Raw genomic sequence first — 26,894 nt, forward strand, 5'->3', positions numbered from 1 at the left:
ATGGTTAAGCGAGAGGTGAAGATCATTTAAATTTAGGCTCATTTAAATTAGAAATGATGTAAATAGTGTAATAAGATGTTCAAATAAAAAGTTATAAATAGCTTAATATTGAAGGCGAACAGTGGTGTAAACTAAATAAATAAACGGATTGGGCTTTTATTTTGGAGGGTTTTATGTTGATTGGTTACTTTTGGTATCAGTCAGTGTAACCTGTGGTAATTGGTTGTAGGTAGGTAGAGAACGAGTGAGGGCGGGAATAACGTGACGCAGCAGAGAGACGAGACCCAAAGAAACCATGAAAGAAAGGTGGCGGCGGCATACCGTTTATGTTTATATACTGTCCATGGGCATACACCCAAAAGTTGGTCGGTAGCACGCCATTAAATAAAGAAGAATAATAAAGAAGATACGCAAACGGGGAGAAGACAACATGGAGCTGGGAGAAATATTGAGAACACTAGGATAGCAAAGCTAGCTAGCTTGGCTAACATGGAAGTTAACAGACAAAGCTGTAGCGGTGGACAATAATGCACAATTCTTGTTTAATGCAGTTGATTAACGTTAAGGGCAAAAGTTTGTTTTCGTGTGTCTGGCTAAGCTGAAGCTGACGTCGGTTGGTTGCTGAACCAGAGGACGCCATTTCGGACCGGAGAGGATGGTGTGTTTCCTGCTGCTGAGGACTTCGCTGTCTCGTTTCATCTTTCGGACTTGAACTGTGTTTCCCGGACTGACGCCTAACTGTGAGTTAAGACTTTCTGTGTTTTACCTTACAGAGGATAAATATTATGTCGTCCGCACCGACATGTTTGTTTGTTAGAGAGAGAGAGAGAGAGAGAGAGAGAGAGAGAGAGAGAGAGAGAGAGAGATGTTCTGTTTTTCAATCAAATAATTTATTGACAAATTTTAGTTAAGGGCCATTTTGTGTAATTTTTTTTGAAGATGCATTTTGGTTATTTAAACGGTCTAATTTTTATTTTTGTTGTTCATTCATACTAAAGTTAAATATTATTTGTGCATTTAAAAAAATGAATAAAAAAATACCAAAAATAGGTCAACTTCGTGGTAGCTACCTTAAGAATCCGAACCCAAACACCTCACCATTTCACTCTACAGTTAGTTATTGCAACTTAGGCGTAAGTGTTGGGGTGCTACACACGTTCATATAGCTAAGAGAAATCCTCGAGCTGTTGGAAGTGTGTGAGGGCTGTGAAGTCTCCTTGAGTACGTCCCATGTACCTTATTTGCTAGCGCCTCGGCTGAACCAGAAGTGGTTCTGTCCCTGCTTGGTGAATGCCGTCTCAAAGCTCTTATTTCTACCCCGAGGAGCGAGCATCGAGGAAGGATCATCGAGGAGCTATAGCCGAGGAAACATGAGAGCAGCCTTCCCAGAAACTGTGCAGCTGAAAGGGTTGCCGGCTCCGCCCGTACAGCTGACGAATTAATAGGCTTGTTCGACTAGTTGCTCACTTACAGTTTGGTCCACATGAAGCCCTGAAAAAGTGAGCAAAAAAGTTCCAAAGCCATCCTAGAATTTAGCAAATCAAGCAGAACAATGATTACATTTTCTAACTACGCTACCACACAGCCGACTCCCAATAAGCTCTTTCACAGCCGGAATATGCAAACTCTCTGGTTCTGGGGGAATTTCTGAGTCAGAGTCGGCAAATTTGGCAAATTCTGCTTTGAGTGTCACGTAATAACAAGTTGAAAAACAGTTTCCCATGTTTTTGGTTCGGCGCACAACTAGGTGGGCCAAAATTGATTGTGAACCTAAATTGATATGCGGGCCGGATCAGAATTTGCGAGGGGCCGGATTTGGCCTGCGGGCCGTGAGTTTGACACATGTGCCCTACAGGTTGGAAGCGGAATTGTCCAGTTCATTCGAACTACACATCCGCTACCCGATCTGGCAAACTTGCATAATGTGATATAATGGACAATTCCACTTCCAACCTGTAGGGGGACCGAAGCGGGAACAGTTCTCTAGTGTCGCTTTAACATCAGCAACAGATCGCATGTAGAGCATTTTGACAGCTTTTTGACCGAAGCTTTTTGTCACCGCCCCCCTGCTGCTGCTGCCGCCGCCAGCTCTCGTCCACTTTACAGGCGAGGCGCGGCTCATCTGGAACACTCCTAACTGCTCGATGCCTCTCTCCTCCCACGATCTCCTCACAGAGTTCCCGAGGAAGGCAGGCAAGTGGAGGAGTCGGGGATGCAATTGAAGTGAAGTGAGAAGCAGCTCATGTTTCCCTGACTTGCTTCCCTTCCTCGTGTCTCACGGGTCATGGGACGTACCTACCGATGCAATTGGAGAACCTGGGACGTACCCCAGGAGTCCTTGTTCACAGCTGCACTCTTTGGGCCAAAGTCATAAATCCCCCTCCTTTTTTAGTGAAAGTAAAGTTTGTTGTACTACAGGCTCAGAACAAAGCTTTCAGGAGCAAAAAATAGTCTCCCATTTGTGATAGAAATACTGCTGTGAGTGTTTGTGTGTTGCCCGGTTATCATCTGCAGCTGATGTAACACTGGAAAATAGCTTTTGATGTGCATTCATTTATAGTCAGACGGAAATTAGAATTCATTTTTTAGTAAGAAATCCGTGTCCTTTTTGATCTTTTGCTGCAAATTGTACCAAAAGAAGACATTTAAGCCCAATTTATTTCTCTGCATTTACAGCGCCGGAACATTCAGGGGGGTTGTCACTTAACATTCATTTAATTGGGGCAATATAGTCAAGGGCCACTACATATGGTTCATTATATCACTTGAATTCCAAGGGCCACAGGGGTAGTTAAACCAGCCTGGCCCGGATATCGGTAGCCATTGCTGTAACTTGTCTGTAATCTCTGATTTGAGCACTCTTGTTATGTTGTGCGTTAGCTGCTCCACATTGCGATTCCAATCACAGGGTAATGTGCAAAACGTTGCAGTTACAGGATTCAACCTGTTAATGTGAGTTTTAAAATTCTGGTCATTTGCCATAATTGAATCCATGAAAGAGATGGCTAACGCACGTAAGAAAAGTAACCACAGAGTGCGACTCATTTTTTAATATGGCTGAGATGATATTCATCTGGCCCCGATTCGATTATTTCACGATACGTGGGTGCCAATTTTAGTTTTGTATTGCGATTCTAGAAGTATTGTGATTCGATTAGGGATGTGCAATTAATCGAAATGTGATCGTGAAAACTTATTTAGCTCAGTAAGTTTTGCAAGTAAACTCTTTATTTTCTCTTGTGTTTTGAATGGAGAAAAAAAACTTTAAATAGGAAAAGGATTAAGGCAAATTTCCCAGTTCTAGGTGGGTTTTTTTCTCACTGTTTTTTAAGTCAACTAGTAACAGCCCCAGATTCGATAGCATTGAGTTTTCTTGTCCTAATACACACCACATCTCATGTCAGTCAGTCTGTCTGACATTTATTCCATCTGTGAAGAAGTACGTGACATGTATTTTCTGCTTTCGGTCTGTTTTGCTGGACACTGATGTGATGTAGTTGCCGTCAGGTGTACCCTATGAACAGAAAATATTTAGGTGATTCCTTGGTAAAAAATATTGATGTCATTCTGTATGCTAAAGACTAGCTCTGTTCATTTACTGTCATGTAATTGTTGTCTTCTTGGTCCTGGAGTTTGTAATAGTTTCTAATGAGCTCTAAACTCTTCACATGATTTGGTGTGTGTGTGTGTGTGTGTGTGTGTGTGTGTGTGTGTGTGTGTGTGTGTTATGTAGTGCTGTTCTCCCAAGAAAAATTCGTCATTTTAATCGTTTAGTTCTGTCCTTGGCTGCAAGAAATAAACAGGAAATCTACTGCCGCTTCCATTACTCTTCAACTACCTGCTGACAACATAGAAGTCATTGCCGAGACTATTTTTTTTTTTGACTTGTTAAAAAATCCAAGTGCCTGTCTGTCTCATTTTCTTGAACTCTGGTTTCCAGTTTCATGTCTCCTCGCTGAACCTGTACTACATCATTTTTTATTTTTTTTATACAAGGAACACATTCTTGCAGTCTCAAACAAACACTTGAGTCTAAATTGGGAGCTCATTAGAGTCTCGCACATCCACCGAGAGCAAGGGAAAGCGAGACCAGTATGAATTGATTTGTCTACATCTGGACCCTAAAAGCGAGTGCATTAGAGAAGATGGAACGTTGCGTTTAAGATCAGCATAGGGGGCGAGCGCGGTGTTGAATTAAACCGACGTGTTTAACAAGCTGTTAACAACTCTCACTGTCTCGCTTCCCCCCCCCCTCCTTCTCTCGCTGTAAGTAGTGTAAGTAGCAGAGACAAAAACCAGCCGTTGGCCTCAACGGGAGCGAGATCCCACGAGAAAAGTGCAGAGAAAAGGGCCACGGCGAAGAGGTGGTGACAGTTGAAACAGCGAGACTGAGGAGGAGTCCACCCCGAGACAAAAAGCAGAAGCCCTTTTTTTTTTTTTTTTTTTTTTTTTTTTTTCTTTTTGTCGCACAGCTGGGGAAAAGTGTGGCTCAAAGCTGTTTTTAAATGTTACGGCGGGGGTAGGGATGGTTCTTACGGGCCCCGGGTCCGCCGCGCACATTACACGTTAATGATTTGGAACGCAGACAGAGCCAGAGCAGAGGCTCAAACTGCCAATTAAGCATATGCTGCAGACGCCGTGGCGTTCAGACACAACCATCTGATAGCGCTCAAGCTTGGCCTGCAAATCTGAATTTCTCCATGGGACGTTGAGGCTCTCCAATGGTGAGTCATTAGCCACAGACATCCCCGAGAAAAAAAAAATAACACACGGAGGAATATAAGCAGATGCTGATTGGCTATCACTCATTCAGCTCCGTCTACGCTTTATTCTTTTTGTCAGGCTCACCGCTGTCTCTCTGTTTCTCACTCATCTGTTTAGTCTTAACACGCGGTGATGATGTTGTTCATCTGTGAACAAGTAAACAAACTGTACTCCAGCGCTTTAGCACCTCAATTATTCTGTGAAAAGTGGCGAACTGCCCAAGGAATGGCTTGTTATTAAAGTGACATTACGTTGGGGAGTGTTATTAGTGGAGTGGAAGGAATTCCACGGTTATTAAAATGCCTAGCTTTTTTATAAGCAGGGTACTGTATATAGAGCTCAACAGTGTGGTTCCGGAAGTGTAAATCCCATTTCATTTTCTCCATAAGGATTTTGATTATTAGCCATAATGTCTAAACCATCCGAGGTAGACTTACCATGCAACGTGACATCATGACTTCGCGTAAACATCAGAGGTGTGAATATTCACTGATCTCCCGAGTCGATTCCAATTATCATGTCAGCGATTCAATTCGATATCACGATGCGATCAAACACATTTTTCTATTAAAGCCATGTAGGATATTAATATTCATCGATTTTCAAGCTTCAAAAACCAAACATTCCGCAGTGCTCTAATACTAAATAAATTGGATACATAAAACTACAGCACTGAGCACATGGCACTTCCTGAATGTGCAAAACATAACAGAATATGTAAACAGAAATGTTGTTGGGCCTACATTAAATTGTAAACAGAAATAATCGATTATGAGCCTTATCGCCCTATCGATGCAGCGTCGTCCATGTCCACGATTCGATGCATCGATTATTTGATTAATTTCAACACCTCTAGTAAACATACACGCCCACTTTCCTAAAGCCAAGTGGCGTGTTACCTGTACGCATTTTGAGCTATCCGCGTGTATGTCTACTGCTGTATACAGGGGACGTAAGCATACACGCCACTTTCTACAAGTAACGGTTGTGTTTAGGAAACGTGCCACACGGGACACGATCCCCGGGCTCCTGGGTGAAAGTCCTGTGTCTGACCCGTCCTCCACCCCGACCAACCTCCCTGGGCGGATTTTCGCCCTCTCATACTACTCGCTACGGCGTAAATCCACACGCAAAAATGTAGGTCAGTGGAGGCCAAATGGCGTTGATAAACGTGCTAAAAAGTGAGTATGCGCCTTGATGACCCGCCAATAATGGCGTACGAATTGGCGTGTCATGCATACGCCACTTCACGAGATCGGTCTGTACCATGAGCTACGAGGTTGTGAGTCAAAAGTTTACGCCCCCGTGGAAGCCAGAAGTCCGTACGGAAATGTCAATATCAACCTTGTTTTATGAAAAACCTTGTTTTATTCACAATGTCATGAAGAAGTACTACCCTTCCCACAATCCTAAGCCTAACAGCGACGTCTCTGATTGGTTGGGATCGTTTACCCCTTGCCTGTTTTTTAGCAGTTTTCAAAAATGTTCTCGAGTTGAATCAAATGTGTTCTGGGGTCCCGGTTGATCTCGTAGCTGCTTTGGTCGGTTCCAGGCTTACAACTCTTTTCTAGAAACATTTTCTTAAACGTCAGTGGCGATATTGAATGGGGGGGGATACACTTTGGGTACCAGATCTGTTCAAAAAAGTGAGCGGTCTCTGTTGAGCTCTGTTGAAGAGGGGGAGGGAAGCCCGTGCTACCCGGCGCCACTTCCGGCCCTAACCCCGGTTTCCAATGTTGACTCACGGTGGGCGTAATGAAGGCGTTTTTAGGATGAATGAAGAAAAACTCGCAGTGAAAAGAAATCTCGAAATATTATTGATCCGTAGTTAAGACCAAGGATAAAACGCATAACGAGTGATTGCGTGATTCACCCACTTCTGGCCAATACTTACTTAGTCAAGGCACCTTTTTGGCGTGTGTGTGTGTGTGTGTGTGTGTGTGTGTGTGTGTGTGTGTGTGTGTGTGTGTGTGTGTGTGTGTGTGTGTGTGTGTGTGTGTGTGTGTGTGTGTGTGTGTGTGTGTGTGTGTGTGTGTGTGTGTGTGTGTGTGTGTGGAGAGGTCCGTCTCAGTTCACATGTCTGCAGCTTCCCCCCCCATTTTCTTTGCCAAAGCTCTGTGAAGTTGCACAATGCACAGTAATGAACAGTGTGTCTCGTGTCCAGCCGCAAATTCTGGATTTGATTGAGGTCTGGACTTGGCTGCTTCGGGACAGTGACTTTTGTTGTTTCCAAACTCCTTCCTGTGTGGCTTTGGCTTTTTGTTGTTTATCCTCTCAAAAAATTCTCTTGCACACTCGCCGCAAAGACTTCTCTGCATTTCACTCAGTTCAATTGATCTTTTCTCTTACAAGTCGTCCAGGGCCTGCTGCAGAGACATTCCCCCCTCCCGCCCCCCCCACAGCACGATGCGGCTACTACCAAACTATAGTAAATGGTGTTTTTGCAGCAAAGGAAAGCACAAAAGAGCAGTTTTAAAGGTGCCATTTCTATGGGATCACTCGGAAGGGAAATCATAACACAATGAAATATTTACTAGAGCCTGAGGAAAGGTGTTTCCATGGCAAGTTTAGCTAGGGAATTTTTTTATCATTGTAATTTTGATTTACTATGGTTAGTGGGCTATACAATAAAAACACACATGAAAAAAATAAATAAAAAACTCCCATATTTTAAAAACTAAATGTTGGCAAGTATGTAGTAGCCTATGCAGATTACTGCGTGCGTGCATGTCATTGACGAATATAGGGAGGACATTCAACTGATGTTGCATTAAATCAGGTTGTTTTAACAAAGATTATGCTGCAAGATGGGTTTTTTTTTCAACCAAATTTAAGTTCCCTGTTATAGACTAGCAGTATTATAACAAGCAATATTAAAAATATCCAGTTTATTCCCATTAATTCTTGTCTATTCCCATTTTTTAACATCGACAACTTCTCAGTCCCTCCCCCCTTTCTGCTAAAGCCCAAAACGGTCTCCTAAGCCCCTCCCCCCACAAGGGAGAATGAATGCGTGTGCATGAGCAGTGATTGACACACAGTTAACAACCCCCCCCCCCCCAATCCCCCAACCCTGATTGGTGCATCTGAACAGGGAGCAAAAATGTAACACAAATCCTACAGAAAGCACTGCAACCAGAGGAGAGAGAGACAGAGAGCAGCTGGTCCAGCAGAGCGGAGAAGGCGGAGGTGGTGTTGATATTAATGTCAATACCGAGGCAAATGCAGCCGAGCCTTACCAGAAGAAAGAGAAGTTTAGTTTCAGTCTGTAGTGATTCGACCGATGCTTAAGTTTTTTTAAATTCAAGTTTGATAAACGCAAACCACAATTCCCTGTCCCCTATTTGTTAGCGTAACAGTAATAAGATATGGCGTTCATTAATAAAAGCCTATTTGCTTCAAGTTTCTAATAATCCGGTTTAAGTTCTATACAAGCCTATATTTAATGCATGTTTATTTCCACCACTGCAAGCTTGTAAATCCCATCTGCGCTGTGTTTATGCCTCTTCTTCACAGGCAGATCATATTTCCCGCAAAACTGATGGTTGCAAATGGCTGGACCTCAGTAAATTCATAATCCTCCTCTGTAAACATGTCTCCGGTTATTTGTGCGACCCTCCCGTCTCCTTGATGAATACAGCACGGGTTTTGGGGGCAAAATGCATCACATGTGCATCTGGAAAAACAGACGCAAAAGCCTTGGCAAATCAGTCCCTCAGTACACTATAATCAGATGTCTCATCGGACCAGAAAACGGTTGTTGTATGTGCCCTCTCAGATCTTACCAGGGAACCGTGTAGCACCCTTCAAGGATGCTTCGGAGCTTTTGGTGGCCTCCCCGCCTAGTGCCCTTCTCCAGCAGACACTTAATTTGTGAGTATGTCCTCCTCCTAGGCAGATTTACAGCTGTGCTGTATGATTTCTAGGGCCGCACGATTTGAAGAAAATGTCATATTGCGATTTACAAAACTGTGACTACGGTTGCGATATAATGGTATCATGAGTCGGCTTGCTTGATTATCAAGGAAAATGCACAAAATACAACAATTTTGAAATGTGTATTTTTCATCTTAAAGATAAAAAGTTAAATGAGCATGAAAAGACATGTATAAACAAAATATGCAGTACTTTAAAAAAAAATACATTATTTTAGAAAATTAAATAACAAAAAGTAATCTTTTCAAAATATACATTTTTGCTCTGCTCAACAGTACAAATGAAATAAATGAAACAATAAATAGGCTAAGAAAAATACAAATTTGTATTAAAATAATAAATTTTTATAGCCCTTTTAACCTGTTAAACACTTGATATTCCATGCTTTTTGGTCCAAATTTCATACCCAAATTAAAAGTGGTACAGCTCCCATATACTAAAGGTAACACCAAATAAAAAGGTAACAAAAAAGGTAACACCAAATAATTTCTAATATAGGAAGAAGTTCCACTCCTCGTTACTACCGGCTTCTGAACTTGTTGCAGTTCCACCAGAGTTCCATATAGGGGGAGAAGGAAATCAGGCTGCCTGGCAACAGTAGTAAACACAGCCATGTTAAAACCAAGGGGGTAACCTTCGCTTCAGAACTCGAACCTCCTATGGCGCCATTTTGATGCTACAAAGCGATCACCTCCCGTTAGCATTCCATTGACTGCCGTTCATGTTTACGTCACTTGACAGCGAATAACTTTACATCTGAAGCGTTTAAAGACTCTACTTGTCCATTGTTTATTTCTAAAGAAACACGACAATGTATAAAAGGCTCCATTACCTTGTATCTCACGTTATTTTTTCGTTAGTTTTTGTAAAAATAGGCTAACGATTAGTCACATAGTAGAGGAATTACCGTATAGTACAGGAGAAGCTCGCAGGCAGTTTCGACTTACATGAGCTGTTTAGGTTTAATTACTAATGTTAACTAGCATTTTAGTTAGCAATAATTAGCCTGTGCCTATGTTATCTTCTTACATATACCTACGCTCTCCGTCTCTGCAAGATTTGGAATGATTGAGATTTCTCCTGGCACAGCTACCAGAAGACTTCCAACTTTCAGACAGGTTGCTCACGTCACATCTACGTCGTCTCTCTCAGTTGGAGGCTGCGCAGTAACACTCAGCGCTCACCGGAAAAGGGCTTCTAATATCCTTCACTGGTCTCCGTCCAGAGACACGGGATCTGTTGGTCCAGTTTATATACTGTCTATGGTTAAAACACAGACGTACCGCGAAACATTACCTTTATCTACTCTAACCATTAACGTGACTCTTAGCTTTGATAAAACGATCGCTCATGTTTTTCCCACACCATCCAGCAAAATGTTTCTTCTTCTCCCAGTGTGGTGGCTCTCTCCGAACACACATTTCAGGCTGTTTGACTCCCTGTGGTCTGTACATGGAGAATCACACAGACGTTTGTACAGACGAACCGGATCGTCCCAGCCGACCGCGTCGAACTGAAAGCGCAGTGTGCGCGTGGTTACAAAAATCCAGAGGGGCATGACCACGCGCCGCTACAGCTCGCGGGGCTTTCGCGCTGGAAACGACAGCCGTCGGTGACGTCCTTTTATGGCGCGCGCCCCTCGCGCCGGGGACACACCGCGGCTGCCATAAACCTAGGTTAAGTCTACTGAATGGATAAACTTCATTCTTCTAAAAGGAATGTGTGTCATCTGTTTGTTTTGTTTTTTTGTCTGGCACATCGCTCTCAGGTAGGTGTTTTTAATTGGGTCGAGCTCTGGTGACTGTGAAGGCCACGGTATATGACGCACCTCATTTTATACTCATTAAACCCTCCAGTGACCCCTCGTGCCCCGCACGGAAGCATCTGCATTCATTAAATATTGTAAATGGTACGTTAGCTGAGATGGTAATCACAAGAGTTTCTGCTCACCTGGAAAAAAACGGCCACCCGAATCTGCGTGACAGAGACACGAGCAGGCAGGAGCTTTGTGGTACACAGCACAGGCCCTGGCACCTCATATTATTGTTGCTATTGTTGAAAGCTAATTTTCTTCCTGATATACAAGCGGCCAAATCAACAGTGACAATTCAATTTTCCACGTTCCGCGACTGTTGAGCCACTCCTGGGCCTAAAACCCCACACATCTGCCGATAAGCGTCTCCACACACCGGGGAAAGTTGGCGCCAGAAGCAGTTTGCACAGCATCTCTTTGACCTTGGCATGATTGCCTGTGAGGCACTTTAATTTAATCAGCTTCCCCAAGCTTGAAGCTGTGCTCATTGTTAAGGGGAGCAGGACCGGGCGAGCGCTATCCACACACGTCCACGCACGCACGCACGCGACACACAGGCACATAAAAGGCATACTCCTTCACGTGCGGAGACAAGGTTAGCGTTCAAGACCAAAAGCTCCCGGGACCTGGGCCTCACATCCACACAAAGGCCAGCAGACAGAGGAGTTTGCCAGGCATCTCCATCAAACAGGCCCGTCTCTAATTATGTCATCAATCAGGGACGAGCTGACGGGCAGGTACTCAATTAATGGCCATTGGAATGCAGCGCGGGCGCTGTGCCATCTCTGTCATCTCAGACAGGCAACAGGACGTACACATCAATGAACTTGGAAAATGCGTAAGGCTGGGACTAGGAGAAACACATGCAGCCATTGTACGAGACCCGAAGAATGTCACGGCGGCATTCTTGCTGCACCGATGCTGAGTTGATGTTGTACTTCGGAGAGAAAATGCTTTGTAAATGCACGTTGTAAAGGTTAATTTTGCACATTGGCAATTTAGTGCTGTAATGCCATTCTTTTGTTGTCCTGGCTGCAATGATTTCTTTCTATTTTATTTATTTATTTATTTATTTTTTTAAATGATATGTCTGTTGTCCATCTGTTCCTCAAACATGAAAGGATGGAGGAAATATGCATTGTCACTGTTTTATGGCATTTAAATTGGCCTAATGAAGCAGCTATGCTAAAAAAAACAAAAACACTCATTTGATTCAATGAAATCAAAGGAGATGTAACTGGTACATTAGCACTAAGTTTGCAATCACATAATATATCAAATTGAGCATGCTATAAACAGGGCTCGAGCCTAAGGGCCTCCGGTCGTCCTGGGGCCGGAGAAAAAAGGGTCATGGGACGATGGAAATACATTTTGGGACGATGGTTGAAAGAAAACAAAAAAACCCCTAACGTTACAATGAACGGTGATGAAAATTAAACTGACTGCACAGTTCTTATTAAACCTCATTGACAACTAAAACGCCTGGACGCACACACACAAACAAACAAACAAACAAACAAACAAACAAACCCGGGAAAGCAGACGCAGGCTAGCTAACGTTAGCCTGTTTAATGGTAATTTACAGTTATTGCTAGATCTCTTCATCCTAAATAATCCTTGGCAACATGCTGCACATCCCCCCCCCCCATTACAGGTGCATATTGTCCAGCAGCTTCTCCAACTTTTAGAAACCGCAGGTAGCAGGGCTATGCAAAACAAGTTTTACACAGGACCCCCGAAAGGGCCTACTTCTTCTTAAGAAAGAACACCCCTGATGTTGCAAACTCGGTTTTTAAGAAAAAAAGAGAGGAAAAAAAAAGTTAATGATTGATCATATAATAATTTTTTTATATTTTTTTATTTTCACTTTGTATTATTTTAACTAATAATGTAGAAAAACTGATTTTAAATACGGGACGGTCCACATTTATTTTTGGGGCGACTTAGATTGTATTTTGGGACGGTTCCGGGAGGATGGTGAAAATAAGAAAAAAAATAAGAGCCCTGCCTGGGCGCCTGGTTAGCTCACCTGTTAGAGCGCACCCATATATAGAGGTTTACTCCTCGACACAGCGGCCGCGAGTTCGACTCCGACCTACGTCCCTTTGCTGCATGTCATTCCCCATCTCTCTCCCCCTTCATGTCTTCAGCTGTCCTATACAAATATAGGCCTAAAATGCCCCAAAAATAATCTTTTAAAATAAAAATAAGAGCCCTGGCTAAAAAAAAATTGCAATGCTAAGAAAAATATAGCCAGAATTTTCCATCTATCCTTTTTTTTTCTTTTTCCTTTTTTTAAATAATTGTGTATGTGGAAAGGTGTTTTAGGTTTTACCTGCAATTCGAACAATGACAAGCATGTGGGCGACACAATACACATTCCTGCCAACTGCGGAGGGTGGGGATGCAAATGTGTAAGGCATGCAAGGCTCAATATTTAATTGATTGACAGTTGGTGACAAAAGATAGATAGAAATACCCCACAAGGTAGGGGTGGACCCTATAAACGGTATAGAAACTACACCGATATGAATTTTCAATACGGTATGAATTTTGACTATACCATGCTCAGTGGTAGATCCAGTGTGTGCATCAGACGACGTGAAACCATTACATTCAGTTACAGTTTTTAAGCCAATCACAGAAGGAGAGTAATCGTGTCATTCCCAAATGGAAGATGATATTGAACCTTGCATATAATCATTGCATTTAATCAAGGATGCAGACACACATGGAATGCACATCATTTGTTTACTGAGATGCAGAGGCCCGTCATCAGGGCATCAATTTTTTCCCATCAGACCTATTAGAGCCAGCTCAAATGGACTTTGATCAGTGATTTGGTTACAAAATGAATCGCGCTGGAATTAATGATGTTCGATTCCTGCGCTGGCCCACTTGTGAGATGCTAACTGCACTCATTAGCCCCTGAACTGGGCAGGCGTGAAATGGGCGAACCACGGCGTGTCAGTGCTAGGCTCTGCCTCAATGTGCACCGCGCAGCGTTATCGGCTGCTGTTTGGACAGAGCCAGCTGATGGATAGGAGGGCAGAAATGCACTTAAATAGATTCATTTGATTAGCATTGGATGTGTTTGTTTTTCTTTTCTTGGTGGAGACAACCTGTGCCTCTCTGCAAGGGGGGGTGTTGAGTCGTGTGTGCGTGTGTTGGCTGACGGATGTTCTTTCATTCAAACCATGAACCCCACCCCCCCAACAAGTGAATTAAGGTGAAGCCAATACCTATGCAGACAGATTCTTTATACCAGCTGGATCAGTAGTTTTCTGCAGTGGAGAGATATCCTGGGAACCCCAGTGCTGGACATTACTTTTTTGCCTGTGCAGTTCTATAATCTAGCATTTGCATTGAAATGAATGCAGTATGGCTGCTACAGAGTTACCTGGAAGCCAGACGAATCTGCCAGCCCGTTTCATTCGCTCTGGCAGATACGTCTTGCCACCCTCCCATTTACTGCTAATTCATTGTCTAACTAACACAGCCACTAGTTGGAAGTAATGCTAGGTTAGGTTACCACCGCAGGTAAGCACATATCGTACAGCACATTTTATGCAGGACTGCATGTCAAGCTCGGAAGAAAAGAGCAGCTGAGAAAAACAAGACACGTTTGTTGACAGAAATCAGTATGAAACCCTTTTTTATCTTCAGCCTTCTTGAAAGATAATAACCTACTTCAGTTTCAAAGGTTTAACAAGTGGAAGCCCCGTTCTTTCTGCTACTCCTTTTCTGATAGCTGTGGAAAACAATGTAAAACAAAAATGCATGCTAGTGCAAAATCAAGTCCTGCAGGAGTTTTTCCTATGGGAGGCTGATCAATGAATGCTCATCCCCTGCTTTGCTCTCAGGGCTTTTCGTTCACCCTCTCATATATCTGTTACCTCAAAGCGTCCTGACAATGTGGTCATCTTCTTTTTTTCATTTTCGTCCTGTGTCGCTCAACATATGCCTTTAGACCACATTAACTGCAGAGGATGGCATGTAGACGGTTGACTTACAGTAACCTTTTTAATGCCAGCCGTATAGTACAACGTGTTGAAAGGCAGACTTTAATAACCTCTGCATTAAAGGATAGCGGGAGATTTATGGCACACACTAACAGTGGCATCATCAGAGATTCAAAGGGACATGACTTGATTGTCTCTGTATACTGACTGGCCTGCAGCACCAATGACTTGGTAAATCAAACTGTTATGAATGTGTGCTCCACAGCTGAGGTCTGCCTGATAACATCACAGTGTTGCGCGAGCTCAGTTTCATTGCCTGACTTGGCTAGTACCGGTTGAATTTAAGGTTCAGAGGTCCTCTACTATCAGTATGACTGATCAGCTGCCTCGGTGCTGAACTAGCACAAACTATTGATGCGTTTCATTGGCTGGCATTGATCTAAGCGTGTCACTTCAGCCATGCGTCTTCTGGAATAATTGCAATGTTCAATGAGATTGTCTTTCTAGTTTTATTTACAGTTTTTGATCACAGGTATTGGAGATTATGATAAGGCTAAAAGATAGCTGAAAAAACAAATTGCTTTTGTTGCATAACATTAAATTCCAATCCATAATTAGAAGTCATTTTGAAAAGAAAGTAGGGCGGGGGTGTTTGGGAGTAAATGTCTATTGTGAAGTGTCTGTGGCTTTTTATATTTAGTTGGAAGGGTTCTAGATCGTAATATCCAGTGAAGCAAAAGACTGTTAAATATGTCTTAGAATGGACTGTCTACATCCTTGTCTGTCTTGACTGTCTTTTTCCAAAACCTACATTTTTGCATATATGAGGATCCATTCAATGGCAAGCCTCAGATCATAATTCTAGAGCGCTTCATTAGTGTTTTTATTAAAGGAAGGTATAATGAACAGATCAAACAGATTAGCCTGTTTATGTTAAAACATGCAGATCGTGCTAATGCACCCTATAGCCAAGTAAACCATAGATAAGGTCAGACAACTAAAACAAAGTTTATGGAATGATCGTGGTCACGGTAATGGGATGCAATCTGTATGGACGTCACACGAAGCTACTGTACCCACCCGTCCACCACCCCAACCTCCACTCCCTTATTTTCGACCTCGCTGTATAAAGGGCCCGCCATTTCCTTCCCTTGGCATTTAGCCGTAAAACTTTGATTGGTGTTGAATAATATGAACGTAATTCCTGGGGATACTGGGCTGACTAGTGTCAAAGACAGTCTATTACATGAACCTAGGGTGGTCAAGATCTTGGCCAATTTACTTAAAGTGATGGTTCGGAGTAATTTCACCCTAGGGTCCTTTGCACCATGACCTCGAGCCAAACACTTCGAAAAGCTTTTTTCAGCTGGGTCGAACATTGGGAGAGTTAGCGTAGAGTAGCGTTATCAGCTGAATAGCTTAGCGCAGAGGCTAATGGACCCAGGTTTGTATCTCGTAAATTACCCCACTAATAATGCCCGAAATTATACCAAACTTCTACACTAGTACATATAGGGTATGCACTCATAAAACGATGGATTGGAAAGTTTGTAAGTACACCAGAAGTGTATGTAAATAACACTTGCCTGTTGGCTTCTCGTCTCTGCTGCTGCTGCTGCTGTTGCTACTGAGTGCTTAGGGCCGTCTACAAATTACAACACCGACAAGAGATACAACAAAAATATTTATTAATTTAATGATTAAATAAGGTAATGTCTCCAAACTTACCTCAATTATAACTTGTCTCCTGCTAGTTCTACTACAGCACTTACATTAAAAAAGAGAAGTTAAATGAATAAATATTTTTTTTGTATCTCTTTTCGGTGTTGTAATTTGTAGACGGCCCTAAGCACTCGTCTTACTTCCGGCAACAGCAGCAACAAAAGCAGCAGAGACGAGAAGACAACAGGCAAGTGTTATTTACATAAACTTCTGGTGTACTTACAAACTTTCCAATCCATCGTTTCATGAGTACATAACCTATTTGTACTAGTGTAGAAGTTTGGTATCATTTCGGGCATTATTAGTGGGGTCATTTACGAGCTAAAAACCTGGGTCCATTAGCCCCTGCGCTAAGCTATTCAGCTGATAACGCTACTCTACGATAACTCTCCCAATGTTCGACCCAGCTGAAAAAAGCTTCTTGGGGGGGTGTTTGGCTCGAGGTCATGGAGCAAAGGACCATAGGGTGAAATTACTCCGAACCATCACTTTAAATGTACTTATTATTTTGTTAGCATATTAGATGTAACAAACATGCATAATATATAATTATCATTACAAGCGTATACAAACCTATACCTACAGTACATGCAATCACATACTACCGCCCCCCGGTTCCCCACAGTCTAGTTTCTGACAATTGAGCTACAGTATGAAGACATTCTGAAATGATGGCCTCAGGGCGCGAGCACCACTCCAACACATGGTAATTCATCAGTTAGTCTAAACAGCTGTCACTGTTAGTTATACTTTCAATCGGGGTACCATAAGTTATATAAATGAGATACTGAACCTTTAACATGGCATATGTTTATTTCTGGGCTGTGGTAACTCTTGTCACCACTGTTAAAATGTAGGTGGTATGTTGACGTTACATAAAGTTTTAATAAATTACATTTTCTTAGCTGTCATCATTCCAAAAGATCTCGTTGTGGTATAAAAGGAATGTATTTATTCCAGTACCTGCTAGATATACATTAAGTAAGGGCCTGCAGATGGAAATTAGCCTAAGGCTAACTCTGGTACAATGCATCAAATGGCAACATTTATGTTAACAATTGCACATGGTCCCTAAGAAATTAAATTAATAAAAATACTGGCCAGATAAATGAATTGGGTGCTTTCAATAACCAATCCTAACTCACTTATTGTTTATTGTTTATTGAAATTGTTAAGAGGATAACCCCTTGAGATGAAGCATCTCGTTTTCGAGGGGGTCCTCAAGACATAAGACAAGGACAATACAGCACAATGTACATTCACATTCGCTAAAGCTCTTCCTCATCCCGTCTCGCCCACCCTACCCGCCCCACCGACTCCTTATTGAAAACAAGTTCATGTATAATACAAATTGCAATATTAGGAGGCATGACAACATTTAGTATATATATATATATATGCACACCTGCACCCATACTCTCATGTATACACATAAATAAAAAAGGACAACAAGTATCCCAACTATTTAGATATATATAAAAAAGTCCATTTATACTAGAGGAAAACATTTACAGCAACAGTTTGCATACACGTAAGTAAAGACCGATGTTTTGAAGGAGTGCAAAGAAGTGACAGATCTTAGAGACCCAGGCAGGCTATTCCAGTCTGAAGGGGCTTTAAATTTAAAGGTACGTCTACCACTCTCTTTATAGATGTTTGGCACTGTGAAGAAGGGATATTCAATGTGTCTCAATCTATAGCTGGGTCTGTATGGAATTAAATATTCCTTCAGGTAAGGAGGATAATCAGAGTACAGCCATTTAAAAATAATCTGGTACCAGTGATACTATCTTCTGGCTTTTGGTGATAATTTAAGTGAGTCATACATTACACAGTGATGAGTAGTAAAAGGATATCTCAGCACAAATCTGCATATATTATTGAACATTTAATGGTTTAAGATTTGATTCTGATGTGTTTTGATAAACCTCTGCATAGTCTAATATAGGAAATATTAACTGACACAATTCTTAACCTAATCACTTGAGTCAAGCAGTTAATAGAGCGATACAATATTCGTAAATTACAGTTGATCTTTTTTACAACAGAATTAATATACCTAAAGGAGAGTTTTGAATCAAGCCAAAGGCCCAGATATTTAAGTTCATCAACTTGTACAAGTGGAGTATCCTCAAAAAATTTCAGTGAAAGATTATCTTGGTTCAATGTAGCTGATCTGATAGGAAACAGTATGCTATATGACTTTTTCTTATTCAGTAGAAGGTGGTTGGATTGGAACCAAAGTTGAATAGCATTAAAGTTAGATTGCTTATGTTACAGATTAGTACTTATTTTTGTGTCCCCTCAAGTAGATTAAATGGAACATTGCACTTACAGTAGCTGTAGCTGAGTGGTATCCATTACCCAGTAGTAGAAATCCATTAATAGCAGTTTACTACTCTCTACTCATTTTTTGTAAACCACTTGGGGTTTCTTTTGGTGTGACTGCGTTGATCAGTCCATCAAGAATTGTGGCTCTCCAGCAAAAGGAATGTTACGGTGGAGGCTAATGAAGGCTGACTGGGTGAAAGAGCAGAATGGCGCCAGGGAGCTCGCCTGGCCTCAGCCCCTCCAGGGAATCACAAAAGACCTGCAAGAAGAGGAGATCATGGCCCTGCCAATCCCTGAAACCCTTTTGAAAAGGACAGACATTGTCTGGCCTGCACTCTGATGCCTGAAAATAAACATTCCTCTAGGCAATTTGAGCTGTTGTGGGTGCCAGGGGGGAGGAAAAAAAAGAAAAAAGGATGTGGTGATGCAAGGTAACTTTGGCAGATTGTGAAGACGCTTTCACAGCTGGTTTTGTTTGTGTATGTGAATTCAAGCATTGAATTCACATACACAAACTATTAACCATTTCAAATATGGATATGTATTCACAAAGTTTCCAAGTTGCGTCACTTGAAAAATTGACATTACTTTTTATTCCTACTATTACATTACTAATAACTCAATAGCTACAGTAATAGTTGCAGTAATTGTAATTAACTTTTGTTACTCTCTCCATCAAAGGTGCCTTTTTAACCACTCCAAAGCATATTTAACACGAGTAGAAACAAAAAACGAGACACTGGCTCTACCTCCTGAGCCACAGCCGCCCTACATCAGCCCAAACCAAACGGATATCAATCCTCCATCAGTCTCCTAGTACAGGGCTCTAGAGTGCGACAAATTTGGTCGCATATGCGACCAAAATTTGTAAGGGTGCGACTACGATTTTTCCTGGTTCGCACCGGTGCACCTAACGTCCTCTATATCCGCTGCCTCTCCACGAACAAAGCAATGTCGTTTATATCGATATGGTTTAATGTTGCGTTACGTGACCCATTCCTTCTGTAAAGCCGTGCCTGTGTTTGGATCTCTCCTCCGCGCAGCCCCGCCCCCATTCACTCACCAGGCTCACCTATACACATGGAGAGACACAGCGGCGCCGGTCCACATTTGTTTACATTTTTAATTATTAACACAGCTGTATATTAAGTATGGGAGGGGAAACCTGTATTGGTACCAGTGTCTCCGCTGGTAACTCCCTCTTATAGCGGCCGCCACGGCGAAAAACACAGAAGTTATTAAATGCAACTAACTTCAGTTCGTTGAGTAATGGCGTGTAATACGGAGCCAGCTGGATCATAGTTCATAAAAATGCAGCGCAGTGACGATACAGACATTTCATAGCCTACACTAGACGGGTGTAACGCCGCTGACCCGCCAAAGCGCATTCGACCCGTGCTGCACCCATTCATAATGAGTCAGCCGTCACTTTGTGAGTAGCATACGTTTCAGTCCATCGCACTCCCCCTCTCTCCCTCGGTCTCCCTATGTCTTTCTGTCTGATTTTCTATTTAAATTTTTTAAGATTTCGGCCTTTATTTTGATAGGAAAGCTGAAGACATGAAAGGGGAGAGAGAGGGGGGAATGACATGTAGGAAAGGGCTGCAGGTCGGAGTCGAACCTCTAATTACCAACGGAGCTATCTGGGAGGGAGAGAGAGAGAGAGAGAGAGAGAGAGAGATTGTGTATATGTGTATATATATATATGTATGTGTGTATGTATATATATAATCTCTCTCTCTCTCTATATATATAGATAGATAGATAGATATAGAGAGAGATTTTTTTTATATATATCCTAGAGCTTGTGAAAAGTGGCTTTGACTTAAAATTTAGCCCACTTTGTAAAAAAACAAATACAGAGCTATATGTCGTGTATCTCCATTCAGCACTAATGGCGACACGAGGAAAAATTTGGGTGCCCCTAAATTTTGTGCTGGTGCACCTAAATAAAAAAGTTAGGTGCACCAGTGCAACCAAGGCAAAAAGTTAGTCTGGAGCCCTGCAGTAGGACAGCAAACACGAGGACCACTAACTGTAATGTAATCACTTAGTTTTGAATTGTTATCACTTACACGACAATCAACAAAATCCTTAGCCACTACCAAAAGTGAGTATTGAGTGGTAGAAAACACTGCTGACTTGCTTAACCCTTGTGTGGTGTTCATATTTTTGTTACACAGCCAATGTTCCCGGGTCTGGTGGACCCACCACATTATTAGGCTTTTACATCAATACAGCCATAACAATTTATGTAAAAATACTTAACAGATGTTAACTTTACTTAATTACTAATGAGGTCATTTATGGTTCATATTTGCCATTTACCCCTGTGAATGATCATTTTTGTTTTTTGTGACAAAACAAGGAAATTCAATTATAAAAAAGGTTTTTGGTCATTATTGGTGCTTGTTTATTGAAGGTGAAAGTGCTTGAAATGTAACAATTTTGTAACTTTGTGTGGGAATTGCAGGTGCAGAAAGACAACATAGTTTCATAGCACCTACAATTAAATACACTCGGGTCCAGTAGACACCTCAAATGTAATAGTTATGTACTGTGTGCAGTCATTGAAAATAAGTTATTTTTTATGTTCGTCACAGAAATTGAGCCAAGGCCATATGGCATACTTTTTTCTTTTAGCAAACATTGAAAACTGGTCCAACATTCCCGAACAACACACAAGGGTTAATAAATCCTAAAGAACTCAGTAGCTACTTGTGGCTATGGTATCGAGAAACGAAAATAGTAACTAATATTTATACAATATAGAAGTAATGATTATTTATTCATTATGTGCCATTTAGCGCCGGGTATTTATTCCATCAAACAGGGTGTTCATTTTTTTCTGCTCTTATCATTGGGCTTTGAATGTTTTGTCTGATATTATTTAAAAATAGGGTTTTTTTTAAAGTGAAGAAGGGGCTTAAGGAGATGATTTTAAAAACAAGATTCCTGATGCATTTGCTATACTGTACTTTTGAAAGAAAATAATTGAAAAAGGAGAAACCACTTAGCTATTGAATAATTGGTGTTAAATGTCAGATCGGACAGTTTTCAGAGATAACATAATGAAAGTGGTCATTTTTGGAGGCAGAGCTTTTTTAGTACCGGCACCTTGTTGCAATTTCACAGCCACGTGGAACGTGACCAAACGGGCCAGCTGGAGGAAGTAGAACTACGTAGCAAGAGTGGTTCAATGATTGCCATAATCACAGAGAACGCGTTTCAATCAGTGAGTGTAGCTTACTCGGAAGCTTGACCAAAAAAACGCTTAGCAGGTTAGAACAGCTGGCATGTCTCTGAATGCAGCAGCTGAACGTATTTGCATAGAGAAGATAAAACGACTGCAAACGCCATCCATATATCAGTCGCTCCTCTGAGTGCTTTCACGTGCAGTCGTGAGCCGAGATGTCAGAGGAAATTGTCCAGGCCAAAGGAAAATGGAAGCGCTCATCACGGACATTGCAAAACTGTGTCATGATTTTATCGAGCGTGACAGGGAATATATTTAACACATTGTCTGCTGTTTGGGTGTTATCTCTTTTGCCTATTTTGTAAAGGGACATTGAACGCCATCAATCAGAATAAAGATATAGGTTTATGAGTTTACCGCTCCTTCTTTCTCCCTTTTTTCCTCTCTGTGCCATATTGGGCCATAGATCTACAAGGCCTGACACTTCGATGAGCCCATTCCAAGGGAGCGATATTGCACCATAGATTTTAACAATGTGACAGAAACACCAATACAGTGCTGAACAAAGAGGCATTAAGGCAAAGATAAACCTCTGTGAAAAGCACATCAATCTGCCGTGGCCTGGTTTAAGATGGAGCCCGCCCTTAATCAATAAGAGCCTCATCAAGAAAGGTTTCCGTCACGCCGATGAGACTTCCCAGACTGGAAGAGGGATCTGCTTCGAGAGAACACTTAGCGGTGCTGGCCCAAATGAGTTACCATCTGTGCGGTTAGAATTTTGCAGTATTCTTTTATATCCACGGTCAAAATTACCAGGAGGGTTTTTGACACTTAATGACGTCTTCTTTAGAGTAGGGACGCAACGGTTATAGATTCTGTTGGTACGATTATAGTCTGAGAAATAATCATGGTTTCACGATTATTATGCATTAATTAATTTCACTGCTAATGTATGAAATCACACTCTAGATTTGAATGTGTTTGCCTATTTGATGCTGCCTTTTGAAACCCAGCCTGATCTCACGAAGTGGCGTTTGTACGACACGCCAATTCGTACGCCATTATTGGCGTGTATATCCACTAGTAGTGCAACCGATCGTCATTGAGCCGTGATCCGTTCAGATAAATATCTTCGGTTCGGCACACACGTGATCCGCGGATTGAATTCTGAAAAAAAAGAAAAAGTTGTGCGCATGTTCAGTCCACACACAGCGTGGTCATGGTGAGCGGAGGAACTGAGGAGCTTGAACGCCCCGCGTCATTTAAATCCCTGTATGGGAGCATTTTGGCTCCCAATGTCAAATATAATGTTGAAGGAAAGAGGTTAGTGGATAAAACCGTGACGGCGTGTAGGCACTGCGGCACAAGAAAGCCATATGACCGTGGAAACACATCAAGCATGGCCACGCATTTGAAGTGACATCACCCCGCTGTTTCACTGACAGGAGTGAAAACGAAAGCTGCTCAACAACCGCTTATCACCGCGGCATTTAAGCAGCCCCTTGTTGCACAATCAGACCGGGCTAAAGCCATCACAAACGCTATCGGTGTGTTTATAGGTGCAGACATGAGGCCATATTCGGTTGTGCAAAACGGGGGCTTTAAACACATGCTGAAAGTGCTTGAGCCACGTTAGGACATCCATGGGAACGGAGAGCTATGTGACGATAACCGCTGACTTCATCACAGCAGACTGGGAGATGAGAAGTCCGATGCTGGAGACACGCCCCCTCTACGAGTCACACAAGCACTCATCTTGCGCAGGTACTGACACAAGCAGTGGAGGAATGGAAGATAAAGAGGCCCAGTACTAGTAATATCCCAGTCACAACTGATAATGCCAAATAAATGCAGTGAGTGAGGAAGGATTTTTTTATGTCTTGTCTTTTTTTTATTTATTTTTTTTTTGCTGATCCGAAAAATGATCCGGTCCCTGACTCTGATCCGAGAAACGATCCGAACCGTGAGTTTTTTGATCCGTTGCACCCCTAATATCCACACCGTTTGGCCTCCATTGACTTACATTACCTTGCGATTGTGTGTGAATTGACGGCGTAGCGAATAGTATGAGAGGGTGAAAATCTGCGTAGGGAGGTTGGTCGTGGTGGAGGATGGGTCAGACACACGTTGTTCTTTTCCTAAACTCAACCATTATTCTTTTCCTAAACCCAACCCGCGTGTCACGTTTCCTAAACTCAACCGTCGCTTTCTTCTCGCGATAACGCGCCACGTGGTTGTGTATGTTTACCTCTGCTGTATACAGCGTTGACATACACGCAGATCTGTATACAGCGTAGACATAGACGCGGATATGCGTACAGATAACACACCACTTGGGCGTGTATGTTTACGCGAAGTCATGATATCATGTTGTGAACAGTTTTGAATGTTCTGAAAATGATTATATGATCAATCATCAACCTTTTTATTGAAATTTATCTGAAAAGATTAGAGACTAGAGGTGAATCAGTCACACCACAAACAAAGACGGTGCTGTCCTTCTGAAGAAGAAGTTTGCCCTTTTTGGCTCCTGCTAGCTGGTGTGTCCAAAAGTTGGAGGAGCTGCACCTGTTTGTTTGTTTGTTTGTTTGTTTGTTTGTTTGTTTGTTTATTTAGGATCCTCATTAGCTCCTGCATTGCAGGTGCTATTCTTCCTGAGGTCCTTACAACTCACTTGCAACTGTGACAATGCAATAATACATACACATAACATCATAAACAAATTAAAAACAAAAAGTTTTAAAACGAAAACTAAACATACACTATAATTTCTTGACAAAATACACAGACATAAAACAAGGACAGACACATAGCTCCAGCAGTGCGGTTATCGAACATTCCTTACTTTTAGGTTAAACAACTTTTTTCTTTTTTTTTTTTTTTTTATAAACAGGTACCTCCACATACTATCGCACTATAAGATGGCTTTCATCCTCTCTGGACACATCTCACAATTTCACAAACATATATATATTTTGTTATATCTCAACCAATGTTTCTTTTTCTACTCAACTTCTTTAAACAATAAATAGGTTCTAACCAAACTTTTAAATCTCCTTTTACTGCTTTCCTGTGTTATTTGTTCAGGTAACACATTCCATTCTTGCATTGCTCTATACATGACCATACGCTTAACAATATTAGTCTTTGCTTTTGGTAAAGTAAAGTTACCTCTTGTAGCATGTCTAGTCGCATAGTCATGTATATCTAAACTAAAAGGTAATTTATTATACAAAATAGATGGTTTCTTTGTAAAAAGAATATTTCTAAAAAAAACATAATGAATAAAATAATCTATTTCTTACAAATAACCAACCTAAACATTTGTGCATTGTAACATTTGTCCGATATCCACACCTAAGCGCTATACGCGCAACTCTATTTTGAACTATTTGTAACTTAGTTAGTTTTTCTTGAGTTGCATTAGACCATACCACAGAACAATAGTCAAGATTAGACAATATTAACGCTTTAGCTACTACTTTGATTGAGCTTTGTGACAAATATGGTGCACATCTTTTAACAACAGAAACACCACTTCCCATCCTAACAACCATGTTAGTTATATGTGTAGTCCATGATAATTTACTGTCTAAAATAACTCCTAAAAGTTTGGTCTCATGGACCTGTTCAACAGATACCTCATTTATACAAAGCTTCAACTCAGGTTGATTATGAAGAGTATAATGTGAACCGAACATCATACTTTTTGTCTTTGAAATATTAAGAACTAGCTTATTTTTCTTTATCCATTCAACCACTGATTGCAGCTCTTGTGATAGGATAGTATTTAACTCAAGAAATGTAGATGAAGACATATAAATAGTTGAATCATCTGCATACATTGATATACTGACCTTATTTAAAAAAAGTGATAGATCATTTGTAAAGATAGTGTATAACAATGGCCCAAGACAACTCCCCTGGGGAACTCCACAGCTAACCGCTCCAACATCCGAGTAGGTACCATTAAAAAAAAAAAAGTTGTTGTCTGTTTGTTAAATAACTCTCCATCCACACCATTGCTGACTGAGTGAAACCATAACATTCAAGTTTTTTCAATAATAAATTACGATCAAGGATATCAAATGCTGCTGTAAAATCAAGCAAAATAGCACCTACTAATTTCTCTTGTTCAATATCTCTCAGCCAGTCATCAGTCATATGAGTTAGAGCAGTAGCTGTTGAGTGTCCCTTTCTATAAGCATGTTGACAATCAGTTGTTAAGTCATTCAAAGAAAAATATTCTATAATCTGCTCACATACTATACTCTCCATAATTTTACTCAACACAGGCAATAGACTTATCGGACGACTATTTGACCCAGAGAATGGTAACCTTACATTTTTAGGTAATGGAATTATTTTAGCAATTTTCCATTCCTGAGGGCATAGACATTCACTTAAACTTTGGTTTATAATATGACCGATAACGGGCAATTAAGTCTGCAACCAATTTAAGAAGTTTACTATCAAGGCCGTCCACACCTGGTGGTTTATCTTTACAAGTTTTCAAAAAATTTTCTACTTTATTACTATTTACTCCAAAAAATTTAAACTTACAATCTTTGCCGCTCATGATTTTCTCTTTTATTAATGAATAAGAGATCTCATTCTCTATTTCTGTCATATTATTTCTTAAATCATCTATTTTATATATAAAATAATTATTAAGGTGGTTTGTGATCTCCACTGGTTTTGTGAGGAAATTTCCATGATTCTCCAAAAAAAATGGAGTTTGTTTAGTGCTCTTTCCCATTAAGCTATTCAACGTATTCCATAATCTTTTACTATGATTTTTAATATCATTAATCCTGGCTTTATAATACATTTTCTTTTTCTTTCTATTTAAATTAGTTAAAAAGTTTCTTAGTTTATGGTAGATTTGCCAATCTGATTGATAACCAGATCTTATTGCTGTTAATTTTGCTAAATCACGTTCCACCATATGTTCCTTTAACTCCTTATCTAACCATGATGTACTGACGCTTCTGACCGTAAACTTCTTCACTGGAGCATACTTTTCAACAATAGGCATGAAAATACCAAAAAAAATTTTCAATGCTTCCTCAGGATTTGTTTTCAATAATACATCTAACGAACATACCTCTTTTACATCATGTAACCTGTAACCTGTCACAGGGAGATGCGCATCATGTTGCCAAGGAAT

At 41.1% G+C, this 26,894-nt stretch overlaps 1 long non-coding RNA gene across 1 annotated transcript in view; it reads left to right on the top strand.

Annotated features, from left to right (window-relative positions):
- Positions 1 to 246: 246 nt before the first annotated feature.
- LOC120547013 overlaps positions 247 to 26,894 on the top strand; it is a 39,198-nt gene continuing 12,550 nt past the window's right edge. Inside the window, exon 1 of the long non-coding RNA XR_005637013.1 lies at positions 247 to 740. This is a non-coding gene — a long non-coding RNA (uncharacterized LOC120547013). The remainder of the gene's footprint in view (positions 741 to 26,894) is intronic.

Source organism: Perca fluviatilis, chromosome 18, assembly GCF_010015445.1.
Source record: "Perca fluviatilis chromosome 18, GENO_Pfluv_1.0, whole genome shotgun sequence".
In the NCBI taxonomy this organism is placed as follows: Eukaryota; Metazoa; Chordata; class Actinopteri; order Perciformes; family Percidae; genus Perca; species Perca fluviatilis.